The sequence below is a fragment of the Arvicola amphibius genome, chromosome 5 (assembly GCF_903992535.2).
Source record: "Arvicola amphibius chromosome 5, mArvAmp1.2, whole genome shotgun sequence".
Taxonomy (NCBI): Eukaryota; Metazoa; Chordata; class Mammalia; order Rodentia; family Cricetidae; genus Arvicola; species Arvicola amphibius.
Window position 1 is genome coordinate 89,273,194 of NC_052051.1, and position 13,315 is coordinate 89,286,508.

Sequence of the window (13,315 nt, forward strand, 5' to 3'; positions counted from 1 at the left end):
ATCTGTTAAGGGAACCCACCCCTTACTCCAATGTTAATGAATCACATGCTTCGGCTTACTCCAGGTGCTGGCTGATGACCTTCAGTTACCCCGGCAGAGTTCCTGCCTACCTACCTCCACCCCATTCAAGGGTATATAAGCTGTAACTTTCACCCCAATAAACGGAGACCTTGACAATAGAATCTTGCTTGGTCTCCTTCCTCTTTTACAGCTCATGTCTTGCAGGTTAGCGCCCCTTCAGAGGACCCTGAATAGCTGACCCTGCCGGCGGGGTTACAGTGGCGCCTGAACAGGGACCCTGAAGTACGGCCAACTAACCGGACGACGAGGCGCAGTCCCGGGACGAAGGAAAATAAGGTCCTGACCAGCTGTGATACTCGGACAGGTCTGCAGGACGGAGGTAGGCGCAGGTTCGTTGTCGTCTATAGGACATGGGACAATCGCTTTCAAAGGAAGAGAAATTCATATGGGAATTTCAACAGTCACTTAGGGAAAGAGGAGTAAGAGTTAAAAAGAGAGATTTAGCTGAATTCTTTTGTTTTATAGATGAAAAATGCCCTTGGTTAGTTTTAACAGGCCCAGAGATACATCCCAAAATTTGGGACAAGGTGGGCAAAGATCTTAGTAAGATGATTAAAGGAGGTGATTCTGTGCCAGAAATTGTTTTTAGTTACTGGTCCCTGATCAGGGACGTCATAAATAGTCCAGAAAAATGAGGGGATGGTTCCCATCTCCTAACGATAGTCACTGAATTCTTAGAGGCATCCCGCCCGCCATCTTGTAAAAATGAAGAGGGTGGGTGTTCTTCCCCCTGTCCTTCGGTTGTTATTAGTATCCCCGAGGACTTCTCCCCAGGACCTATTAAATCTATAACAGCTCCCCAAAAAGAGACCGTGCCCGCTGAAGATGAGATCCAAAAGCCGCCTAAAAGCATTTATCCATCGCTGGTCGCTTTTAAAAATGAAATCAAACCCGGCCTGCAGGACTCGGATCGCTGGATTCAAAGTTCAGAGGAGCCTTTGGATTCAGGGTCCGAAAATGAGTTAGAGGTAGAAGCGGCTAGTTATGAGAAAGGAAGGTATGGTAGAGGGGATAAAGCCCCCCGCATCTTTCTTAGTCAGCCAAAAAGGACTCCGCGGCCACCGCCTTATGTTCTGACTGCCCCCGATAGCATGCCTTTGCCCACTCCCTTGATTCAGGAATTACTTAATACAAAAGCTGCCCTTAAGGCGCAAATAGGAGGTCTCAAACAAGTGCTTGCATTACAACATGAGCTCTCAGACCTTTCTGTTCAGATTCAGGATTTACAGTTTACTATGGGAAAGGGCACGACTTTAGACAAACGGGCAAACTCTAAACTTAATCGTAAAATGGCTTATCCAGTCCTGACCCGGTCACGAGCCAGGCAAGTGGAAGAGGCTGCTGAGTCTCAGCCTGATACCACAGAAACCCCCCCAGGGCTAGAGCCAAGGCAAGAGGGCAATTATGAGCAAGATCAGATGGCCTCTGATTCGGAGGAAGAGCCTGAACAAAATGAATATGAAACTTTCCGGCCCATATATAAAAAATAAAAATTAAACATATTAAAGATCTTCACTCTGCTGTTAAAAATTATGGGATGAATGCACCTTTTACTTTTTCTATATTGGAGGGATTGGCAGGAGAAGGATTTATGCTGCCCATAGAATGGAGCAGGGTGGTCCAGTCAGTATTGAATAGAGGACAATACCTGACTTGGAAGTCTGAGTTTCTCGATAGGGCTGAAGCCCTTGCAAACGAAAATAGAAGGAACCCATTAAGTCAGACTATCTCCTGGACAGTTGATAAAATTGCTGGTAAAGGCAAGTTTGCAGATGAAGACAAGCAAAAAGGACTGTCCACTGGGATACTTTCCCAGACGGCACAGGCTGCTTTGGCAGCTTGGAGGGCAGTTCCCTCCACTGGCGCCACTACCACCCCGCTCACTAAAATCATCCAGGGACCTCAGGAACCATATGCTCAGTTTATGGGTCGGCTCCAAAAAACAGCAGAAAGAATCTTGGGGCCAGAGGAAATGGAAGGGACCTTGGTCAAACAGCTGGCCTTTGAGAATGCCAATACTGCATGTAAAGCTGCATTAAGGGGAAAAATGAGGAACATTGATGTTTCTGGTATGATTAAGGTGTGCAATGAGGTAGACAATTTTGGTCACCAGCTATCAAAGTCAATCAGCCTGGCCATCGGCGCAGTATTTCAGGGACAAAGGGGACACTCTCGCCCCGGAGGGAAGACATGTTTCACCTGTGGTCAACTGGGACACTTTGCGAGAGAATGCCCCTCTCGATCAATAGTTGAGAATAACCAAAATTGTCCTGAGGATAGAGGGGGTGGCCCTCCAGGACCCTGCCCCCGATGTAGGCGGGGCAAACATTGGGCAAGGTATTGCAAATCCAAGACTGATAATATGGGCAACTCCCTAACCCCTGTCTCAGCTACTGCGGTTCAGGGAAACGGGAGAGGGGCCCCGATCGGGGGCCCTTACTCACCAATTCTGTACCAGCCAGCTCATGCAAGGGGAACGACCCAACGTCAAAACCCCTTTACAGGGCCACCCCAGGGAGCGCAGGATTGGACTTGTGCCCCTCCTCCACCGGGATTATAACCCCTGAGGATGGGACCACGATTGTAGAGACTGGGCTGTATGGTCCTCCTCCTCCTGGCATGTTCTATCTTATTATAGGGCGAGCTTCATGCTCCCTAAAGGGGCTTTCTGTTACTCCCTCTGTGGTTGATGCTGATTATGAAGGAGAAATTAAATTGCTTGCCACTGCTACTAAAGGCCCCTTAACTCTTAGAGCTGGATATCGCATAGCACAAGCCCTGCCATTACCTATGATGGGACAATTCCCCTGCCAAGGAAACAAACGTGGTGCCTCGAGCCCCGGCTCTTCTGACATATATTGGGTACAACAGCTTTCTGATACCCGACCTATGATGACTTTATGGCTAGATAATAAACAATTCCAGGGTCTTTTAGACACAGGTGCGGATGCCACTGTACTATCATCCAGGTACTGGCCTAAAGCGTGGCCTGTAGATTCCACTGCCACCCACTTACAAGGTATAGGACAAACCCAGAATACTTTAAAAAGTTCTAAGTTATTAACCTGGAAAGACAAAGAGGGTAATTCAGGCACCATTCAGCCTTTTATAGTCCCAGGCCTCCCAGTTAACCTCTGGGGAAGGGACATCTTAAAACAAATGGGAGTTATTATGCTTAGTCCTAATGAAATTGTCACTAAACAGATGCTTAAAATGGGATTCCTCCCTGGTAAAGGATTAGGAAAGAAAGAACAAGGACTTACAGACCCTATTGCTACTGGCCAACACCAAGGTAGGTTAGGCTTAGGCGTGGACCTTTTTTCCTAAGGGCCACTGATCCTCCTGCACTCCAGGCTGATAAGATATCTTGGAGGTCTAATGACCCAGTCTGGATAGACCAGTGGTCCATGCCTCAGGAAAAGGTTCAGGCTGCCCTGCAGTTGGTGCAGGAACAATTAGAGCAGGGACATCTTGAGCCCTCCACATCCCCATGGAACACCCCTATATTTGTCATTAAAAAGAAAAATGGGGACTGGAGACTGTTACAGGACTTAAGAAAAGTTAATAAGACCATGCTACCCATGGGAGCTTTACAGCCTGGCCTGCCATCACCAGTTGCTATTCCCAAAGATTTTCATAAGATTGTTATCGACATAAAAAACTGCTTTTTTTCTATACCCCTTCACCCGGCAGATTGTAAGCGATTTGCGTTTTCCATCCCAATTACTAATCATGTTGGCCCAAACCCTCGGTTTCAGTGGCGAGTCTTACCACAGGGCATGGCCAACTCGCCCACCCTATGCCAGCGTTTTGTGGCACAATCTGTGGATCCCATAAGGTTACTTTACCCCTCTGCGTACCTCATCCACTACATGGATGACTTGTTAATAGCTGCAGACAAGGCTGATATGGCACAAAAAATAGCTCAGGATTTAGTCTTGGCTTTACAATATAGGGGCTTTATTATATCCCCAGAAAAAATTCAGACTTGCTATCCCTTTTTGTTTTTGGGGTTTCAATTGGAACCAACCTTAATTCGCACCTCAAAAATCCATATAAGAAGAACGAGTTTACGTTGCCTGAATGATTTTCAAAAACTTTTAGGTGATATTAATTGGTTACGCCCTTATTTGCGACTCACAACAGGAGATTTAAAACCTTTATTTAATATATTACAAGGAGATCCTGACCCTAGTTCCCCTAGGAGCCTTACATTAGAGGCAGAAGCCGCACTTATAAGGGTAGAAGAAGCTATCTCCCAGCAAGGCTCAGGATATTTTGATCCTGAAAAAATCCTTTATCTATTGACATTTGCCACTGATTATATGCCATCAGGGCTCCTGTGGCAAGAGGAGCAGCCGCTTCTTTGGATACATGCGCCTGCTACCTCATCCAAGGTTTTGCCCTCCTATCCTTTTTTAGTGAATCAGGTTCTGTTCTCAGGTATCAAGACTGCGGTTCGATACTTTGGCCGTGACCCAGATGTTATTGTTACCCCATATTCGGGAGATCAGATAACCTGGCTACAACAAAGACATGATGAATGGGCTGTGCTACTTGCTGGGTTTCGGGGAAAGTTTGATACCCACATGCCAGGAAACAGGCTTATCCAATTTCTTAATATTACACCTTTTACATTTTTAAAGAATACACGCTTGCAGCCCATTCCAAATGCCTTACTTGTGTTTATAGATGGCTCAAAAAATGGAAGAGCTTCATATGTTATTAATGATAAGGCCTACTCTATTGATACCCCATACAGATCTGCACAGATGGTAGAATTATATGCAGCTTTAACCATATTCCAATTGATCCGCCACCAAGAATTTAATTTGTTCTCTGATAGCCAATATGTTGTGAGGGCTATTCAGGTTCTAGAAATGGTTCCTACCATTCAGCCTTCAACACCTACGTTTCAATTGTTCTCCAAAATTCAAAGATTAATTAGAGACCGTTCATATTTGTTTTTTGTGGGCCATATTCGAGCACATTCTGGTTTGCCTGGACCTTTGACACGAGGAAATGAATTGGCGGACAAGAGCACTCGTTTAGTTGCCTCGGTCTCTGTACAGGATCCTGTACAGGAGGCTCAGGCTGCTCACTTACTCCATCATCTTAATGCCTCAACCTTGCGTCTTAGATTTGGTATAACTAGAGAACAAGCCAGACAAATTGTTAAAAATTGCAAGAATTGTGTGACCTTTTTACCTGAACCTCATCTGGGAGTCAACCCTCGGGGCCTGATCCCAGGGGAACTATGGCAAATGGATGTTACTCATGTCCCCTCCTTTGGTAAACTTAAATATGTTCATGTTACTATTGATACTTATAGTGGCTTCCTGTATGCATCTGCTCAGACGGGGGAAGCAACTAAACAGGTCATTGCTCACTTATTTCTTGCATTTTCTGCTATGGGACATCCCCAAATGCTTAAGGCTGACAATGGACCTGGCTATACTAGCCAAAAATTTAAACAATTCTGTGCCCAGTTAAATATAAAACATCGTACTGGTATTCCCTACAATCCACAAGGCCAGGGCATTGTTGAACGTGCCAATCAGACTCTTAAGCATACCATCTCTAAGTTAATGACACAAGAGACTCTTTACCCCATAAAAGGCAATGCCAAGACAATATTGGCTCATGCTCTCTTTGTGCTCAATTTTCTAACTTTGGACAATCAAGGGCAGTCTGCTGCGGACAGATTGTGGCACCCTTCTACCCAATCTACTTATGCACAAGCCCTATGGAAGGACCCCCTGTTGGGAGTCTGGGCTGGCCCTGACCCTGTGCTTATTTGGGGAAAAGGCCATGCATGTATTTATGATACCAAGGCTCAAAATGCCAGGTGGCTCCCTGAGCGTTTGATAAAATTGTATAATCCAACCAGGAAAAGTAAACCCTGAGAAAATTTCCTCTTGCTGGCAGAAATCTTGAAACCACCTTGTCTATGGCTCCTTCTAATTTGGACCAACCATATCGGAGTGACGACACCCCTGTATCAACTTTTCAATTTTACCTGGCAGGTCATAAATGAAGCAGGTGACACTGCTAACTCCTCCTCCACCATAGCCGCAACTCCTGATTGGGGCCCTCTAGAGGTAGATCTCTGCAAACTGGCTCTGGGAGGCCATACAGATTGGGGAGTGGCCGATAAGTTTCTCCCTTTAACTCAGGCTCCAGAAGATTCATGTCATACCATGGAGCCTGGCTGTGCCAACAAACTTAGTAGGACCTCCCTTGCCCTTACACCAATATATGTTTGCCCTGGGGCCTCCCACAGAAATCGCTCCCTGGCCTCCAAATGTGGATATAGCTCTGATTATTTCTGTGCCTCATGGGGCTGTGAAACTACTGGGGATACATATTGGAATCCCTCTTCTTCCTGGGATTATATTCAAGTAAAGAGAAAAGATCCAGCCCAAAAACTATCTGCTCAATGTGTATCTGACAGCCAATCTAGGGGCTGGTGTAACCCCTTGGTAATTTCCTTTACAGAAGCAGGAAAAAAATTTGACTGGGCCAGCTCTAGAGGGGTAGAATGGGGGCTCCGTCTCTATAAGGCCGGAAGGGATTTTGGGGTGACTTTTAAAATAAAGTTACTAAGAACGGTCCCCCAATCCTCCGTTACCGCAGTAGGCCCCAATAAGGCATTACATTCTTTGGCTAGTGGGCAACCTAGTCGTCCATCTCACAAACAACCCCCAACCAATGGTTCCTCTGTAACAGCCCCTCCTTTTCAACCCACCTTACCCCAAGGACTTCCCTCTTCTGCTGATCTTATTCTATCTATGGTCAATGCTTCTATAACTGCTTTACATGCCATTAATAATTCCCTATATGAGGAATGCTGGGTTTGCTTTTCACCAAAGCCCCCCTTTTATGAAGGTGTGGCTGCCTTTGGCTCCCCCCATCTAACTAATGATACAGAGCATTTAAGGTGGCATCCTGTCGACGGGGAAGGTATTACGATAGGCCAGGTCTCTGGCATAGGACTATGCCTTAGCGGACCAGCTTTACGCTTTCCCCAACCATTGCAGTATACCTGCAATCAGACATTTATTGTTAATATCTCTTTTTCTTATATTTCTGCACCTGAAGAATTTTATTTTGCTTGTGCCTCGGGCCTCACCACTTATATAATTACCAATAACTTTTTGATCAATAGAGATTATTGTGTGCTTGTGCGGCTGGTGCCTCGTCTGACGATACATGAGTCAGAGGATCTCCTCCACTTTTGGAAACAGGGCACTACTATGCCCCGAAACAAGAGAGAACCTATTACAGCCATCACTTTAGCTATTATTTTGGGATTAGGAGCCACAGGTGCAGGAACAGGGATAGCCTCTCTTATCACCTCCCAACAGCAATATGCCCAACTCAGTTTGGCGGTGGACAGAGACATCCAGGAATTACAAAAGGGCCTGGAGAACCTAAAGGACTCATTAGTCTCTCTGTCAGAGGTGGTTCTGCAGAATAGACGAGGCCTTGATCTTGTTTTTCTTAAAGAAGGGGGACTTTGTGTCGCCCTTAAAGAAGAATGTTGCTTTTATTCAGATAAAACAGGCCTAGTACAGGATAGCATACAAAAGGTAAAAAACAGTTTAGAAGAAAGAAAATGAAACAGAGAAAAACAGGAATCTTGGTATCAAAACTGGTTTTCTACCTCCCCCTGGTTATCCACACTCTTGCCCAGTTTGTTGGGCCCTCTTTTGGGACTATTATTGCTTTTATCCTTTGGCCCATGGGCCTTTTCAAAACTAACCCGCTTTATTAAGACCCAGGTTGACGAAATAACAAAAGATTCCGTTGCTGTTCATTATCATCGCCTAAATACTCGTGGCTCCACGGAGGACCTCAGAACTTCGGAGACAGAACGACCTGCAGCTGCTCTTCAATTTTCTACCCTTGTTACAGACCCCAAACCCGTTAGACCTTGGAATCCCTGGAAAAAAATTTTTGGCAAGCAGCACTCGTAATCTTATATTGGAGTAGGCACTTAGGAAGGAGTTTATACCATAGGTCAGACTAAAAGGTGAATACTGGGTTTGGAAGGTGCCCTTTCTTCTTGTCCAGAGATGGAGTCATTGGTGTCCAAATTACATCTTTTATACCTTTTGTTTTAGAAGCTCCTCGCAGTCTTTTCATTAATATCTACGCAGAGGCCCAATGACGGGAATATTGTGGAGCCCTCCCCTGAACAGCACATCATACAGAGGCCGTACAGGCCGGCTCAACATGGCATGATGTCAGGGGATGAGGATTGCCCTCCACATAGCCTAAGACAGGGACCCTGCAGTCAAAGACCTGCTTACTTTGGTCTTGCTAGATACCTTTTTGAGGAGCTTCAAGGACGGGCAACTGATGGCGGGACCGCCCCCAACCTAAGACAGGGCCCTGGGAACCCTATGACGGGTAATGGGGAGAAAAACCTGGTCCCCACTCGACCTAAGACAAGAGCCCTCATCACAGGCCATCATTAAGGGCCAAAAAATAATTAATACTACCCATAAGACACCCCTCTGTTCCCAGGAGAGGATAGGAGACTCCACTCGAGAGAAGGGTCCTCCTTGCCCCAGTCCCTTCTCCTATAGGTCTGACAATGTGGTTAGATTCTGACCAGTGCTCTCCACTTATTAGCTGCCTTCCTTAATAAAAGGAAGGGGGATTTGTCAGGGACCATTTTCCTAAGGATAGATTTGTCAGGGAACATCGTCCTGACAGGGATAGCAGAGGTCATTGTCCTAAGGATGTTTACAGAGAACCCACCCCTCATCCCACTATCTTGAGAGCTATCCGTTAACGGAACCCACCCTTTACTCCAATGCTAATGGATCACATCTGTTAAGGGAACCCACCCCTTACTCCAATGTTAATGAATCACATGCTTCGGCTTACTCCAGGTGCTGGCTGATGACCTTCAGTTACCCCGGCAGAGTTCCTGCCTACCCCTACCTCCACCCCATTCAAGGGTATATAAGCTGTAACTTTCACCCCAATAAACGGAGACCTTGACAATAGAATCTTGCTTGGTCTCCTTCCTCTTTTACAGCTCATGTCTTGCAGGTTAGCGCCCCTTCAGAGGACCCTGAATAGCTGACCCTGCCGGCGGGGTTACAATTTCTTACATTGGCAGAAACATGCACAAAGAGATAATGCCAACGGGTTACAATCAGACACGGCCTCCGCAGTTGTCCCCGACATTTGAAACGAAGAGACTGTAAAATAGAGTTTTTACTCACTCAAAATGCTCTGGAGTTATGCTGGCTTGTGATATTTTGACTTTAGTCTAGTGTGAAATTGACACATAATCAGGAGAAACTGTTTGAAGGGGTTTGATCTTTTTTAGACTGGCTGTGTGCTGAGTTTAATCTTCCCGCCATGTGCAACAGGGCAGTGAGCTGCAGTTCCCAGTCTGCCACAGGTCCTGACCCTTGTAGTCCACTGTTCACGCATCTCCACTGAGAGTTCCTATATTACAGCTGCATCGTGAGCCAAGGAGTGTGTGTACATATAATGAATCTTTCTACATTTTACAGTCTTTCTCCTAGTAATTTGCACTGTTAAAGTGGTTTGTTGCTGACCACTTTTCTAAAAGCACAAGTATTAAAATAGAGAAGCAGCAAAGCTGACTCTTTAGTACTGGAGTCAGCTGAGGTCTGTAAAGGACCCCCCTGCCCTGAAGGTGTTTTCCTAACAAATGAATTGGGTAAATCATTAGTCTAAAAACAGCTAAGTTGTACCAATATTGCAGCACCACACACTCATAAAAATGTCTTAAGAAATGAGCAAAATATCAAGCAACACTATTTGAAGAATGTTTTAGGACAAGTAATTAATACTAAATTACAGTAAACCTTTTGCAAAGCTGATGATCTAGCAGTTGCCTCTCTCTGATTTCACTATCAAATACTTTACTGGACTTTGGAAACAAAACTTGGCAAACTTGTCTGTTGTGCAGCAGTTCCTTTATTTCAGCGTAGTCTGAAGCCAGTGGGTATTTCTACAAAGTGCACAGCAGAACAGCATTTAAAATGCAGTGTAAACAGAGAGGAAAATGGCAGCCTATTGAAGACAAGACTGGGTGTGGCTCACCTTGTAACAGGAAATCGGGGGTTTTAAAGGGGCAGACTTCCTCCTGCCTGGTTACATGAATGTGTCAGCCCATGCTTGCCTGTGTAATTTGTTTAAATTCAGAAATATAGATTCGACTTTTAGTGGGAAAGAAAGAGATAGGCACATGGAAGAATGGATTCCCTTTGTAGGATCTATAAAGACTTGTACATGCAAATATTAGAAGCTGCCCCTCTATCCCCTACTGCTGGGACCCACAGCTTGCTGGTGGGCATTGACAGAAATGACATGACTTTCTTGGGACTTAGTGCTGATCTTTGCTGAAGTTACAAACATCTTCCATCACTCTTTTCTTGTTTCTTCCTTTTCCCTCTCTTCCTCCTCTTTGTTTTGTTATTTTTTTGGGAGGGGGGCGTAGCTCTTCATAAGCCAGACTGGCCTCAAACTCACTGTCCTTCTGCCAAGTGTCTGTATACTACAATTACAGGCAGATGGAACCACTCTTGTTCTTAATGCAGAGCAAATTGGTCTTAACCTTAAGTTGGGAGACTTTGGGAGTGGGTTGATGCCAGTCCAGAAGCCCAGGACTCTTGGATTCCTTTCCCTGTCTGCCAAAGCTGCTAGAATGAACTGCAGCAGATCCACCTAGGTGGCAAATCATCCAGAAGCTCAATCATCCTTCAGTATGAGTGAGGTTCCTATCAGTTTGCTTTGATAGGGGGAGTTTCTCATGACAGAAGTTAGGATGCATGGAAGAGATCAAACTCTCATTTAGGGAGGACAAACCGATGGAGCATTTTGGTGTTCAGAGACAAACAAGCAGGCCAGGAGGGAAGTGAAGCCAGCAGGCCCATGAACAGCCAAGGTAGCATCATATGCTCTTTGCATTTCCCCAGCTTTCACCCTGCATTTTCTTCTTGCTCTGAAGACAATATAGCTGCCCTTTAGTCTAGTGAAGCATCAGGCAAGCCATTTTTAAGACCTCTTCATATTTGGAATGCAGTGGCAGGAAAGAAGGCTACGAAGGTGGTGTGACTCAGTCAGCTGCATGCTCCCCTGGCATGAGCGAAGCCCAGGATTTGATTCTAAGCACTGCATAAAACAAACATGGTTTCAGCAATTGAGAGGTAGGGCAGGAGAATCAAGAAAGTTCATGGTTCTCTGTACTTATGTGAGAAGCTTGAGACCAGCTTGGGCTACATGTGGGGAGTCTTTGAACGGGCCAGAACTGCTGTGCCGACCAGACACAGGCTGCACGAGAAAACCCTTAGCCCTTCTCCAGCAATGCTAAGGTCTTCAGTTACATGTATATCTAAGATTCTGATTTGATTTCACATTTTTCATGTTTTCATTTTGCCCTGAGAGTCATTTTCTTGGTAGACTTTTGAAATTGTCATTTTTTCCCCATAGCATCATATGATATTATTCTTTCCTTATATGTGTAAGGTGAAAATTGTGCTATTTTAGTGTGTAAGAAAAACAGCTTGCTTTTTTTAAATGCCTTCATCCCCCTGCCACCCAGGTTTTTATGTAATTGTACAGACCATTTTTTTCTTACATTTATAAGGAAGTAGGTAACTGTCTAAAGAGCAATTGAAGTTTATTGTTCAATGTTTTAAACAGTTTTAATTTGACAATTAAATTGCTTTTGAAACTTGTCAGATAGAAATAAGCATGCATTGAATGTGTAATAAAGTAATGCTAAATTGATTTCCTGTCTTTGCTGTATGTAGAGACTAAAGGATCGAAGGTGCTAACACTGCAACCTCGAAACATTGAGTTTCAGGCTAGCAAGACAATCAAAATACTCGACAGCATCTGGAAAAATTCATGATGTGGTTGCGGTAAAAAATTTGATATTGGGGACCAGTAATTACTCTTAATGTCTGAGCTATAGTTTCAGCCCCTTTTAGCACTTGGTATAGACATTTACTACTAGGATAATAAAGGGGCAGTACTTTTGAGACTGGAATGTACTGACATTCTTTCTACCCTTCACACAAAGAAGCTGTTAGGAAATGGGATTCTGAGAGGCAAACTCTTTCCCAGTGTGCTTTCGACTTTGCTTTCTGGCAAGGCAAGTTCCTGCTGAGCTCTGCTGGCAGGGAGGCTGGTGTTCTGCCTTTACTTGTGGCTCCCTCTTCCCACAGCTTTTTCTCAAGTATCTACAAGTGAGATGGGACTCATCCTTCAATGACTCAGACCTCTCCGTTCTCAAGCAGACAGGATGAACACACTGACAGTGTCAGGACACATGGCGTGTTATGCCCAGATCCGTGAAGTACCCCGAAAACCAACAAGGAGACCAAGTCCCCTGTGTAAAAGCAAAGAGCCTTTATTTTATACAAACATGCAAAAACTTGGTCTCTCCATGTGTCTAACGTGGAATAATCAGAGTCCAAGCTCAGTTAGAGTTTTTATAGTAGTAAAGCTGGGGGTTAGGAATATCTAAGGTTCAGGACCCTTGATTGGCTCACATTTGTCTAGGGGTGTCCTAGTGAGTGTGTGCTGGAAAGTGATCCTATCTATAGTGGTTGGAATGTTAGAAATTTCCTTTGGGGATGCTCTGTTCTTGGGTGGTGCCTGGGTGATCTCAGTTTGTGGTCCTTCCTGCAACCAGGTATTGCTTCAGGGTAAACTACTGAGACTTTAAATTTACCAGTGGCTGAGTCCTACACTGGCAGGAAGTTAAGAACTTCCTCTGGTTGGTCTGTTCCTATTAAGCTTTTCATAGTTGGCTAAGTCCTACACTTCCCCCCTCACTTCACCCAGTCATGGGCCCTGCTTGCCCATGGTTTTAAGGTGGTATTATTGGGACCTAAGAACTATTTTAGTTAATAAATCTATTAATTGTTAACTCTGGGCCTATTTTTCTGGTATATCAACAGGCACTATATGTAGTTATTTTGTCCCCCATGCCAGAGAATTCCCCCTTGTCCCACCCTTTCAACCTATTCTGGGCAGGCAGCATGTAATGACATGTTAGGTCAGTCTTTTCCATGTCCCTCTTCCACAGGAAAATAAGTTTTGTCACCTTATTAGCTAAGACTGTAGACTGCTGCTCTGGATACTTCTGCCTCCAATGCTATGGAGACCTGGGAGTGACTAACTGTGTATGGACTCTGGTCCCTGTCAATTTAAATAGATTCAGAAACTACTT